Raw genomic sequence first — 525 nt, 5'->3', positions numbered from 1 at the left:
ATCAATGCTCAAACTCTGAATGTTGTTCTGCTGTTTTTGTTGTTTCAGAAATCAATTTTTTGTGATTAATGCTCATACTCTGAATGTTGTTCTGTTTTGTTTTAAGGCTGAGTTTAGAAGAGGTGATTGATTTCTTAGTGTTGTTTTGTTTTTGTTTTAAAGTTGTGTTGTGTTCAATTTTCATTTTGTAGGAAATTCTTTGAGGTATATAAGAATTAAGAAGGAAGACTATTTTAACGGTATTATTCTGTTGATTCTGGTATGCTACAAGCTTGAACATAGAATTGAAGAGAGAAACCCTTTATTATTTTATCATTGGCCTATTTTTGGCATTGAATATCATTGTAGTTTGTTTATTCATAGAACTAGTTGTTTATGATCCCCTTTTGAAGTAAAAAAATGCAGAAGAGTGTTTAGAACCAGTTGCTTTATTCATTGAATTTTTATAGAATCAGGTGTTTATTATAAAACGGTTTTTCTGGTTGAATCACGGTTGAACCAATGAATTAATGAATCACTAACTAG

General features: G+C 29.7%; 1 protein-coding gene across 3 annotated transcripts in view; it reads left to right on the top strand.

Annotated features, from left to right (window-relative positions):
* Positions 1 to 525, top strand: part of LOC107475882 (suppressor of mec-8 and unc-52 protein homolog 1) — an 11,525-nt gene that overhangs the window by 1,414 nt on the left and 9,586 nt on the right. The window contains exon 2 of one of the 3 annotated variants that reach the window (XM_016095661.3): positions 192 to 239. The exons of 1 other annotated variant lie outside the window; for it this stretch is intronic. The gene's annotated coding sequence lies outside the window, so the exon portion shown is untranslated. Of the gene's footprint in view, positions 1 to 191; positions 260 to 525 lie in introns of all 3 variants that reach the window. One more of the 3 variants, XM_052259852.1, reaches the window with a different exon arrangement.

Source organism: Arachis duranensis, chromosome 1, assembly GCF_000817695.3.
Source record: "Arachis duranensis cultivar V14167 chromosome 1, aradu.V14167.gnm2.J7QH, whole genome shotgun sequence".
Lineage (NCBI taxonomy): Eukaryota > Viridiplantae > Streptophyta > Magnoliopsida > Fabales > Fabaceae > Arachis > Arachis duranensis.
Note: the sequence above shows the minus strand (reverse complement) of the source record. Positions and strands in the feature narration are given on the sequence as shown.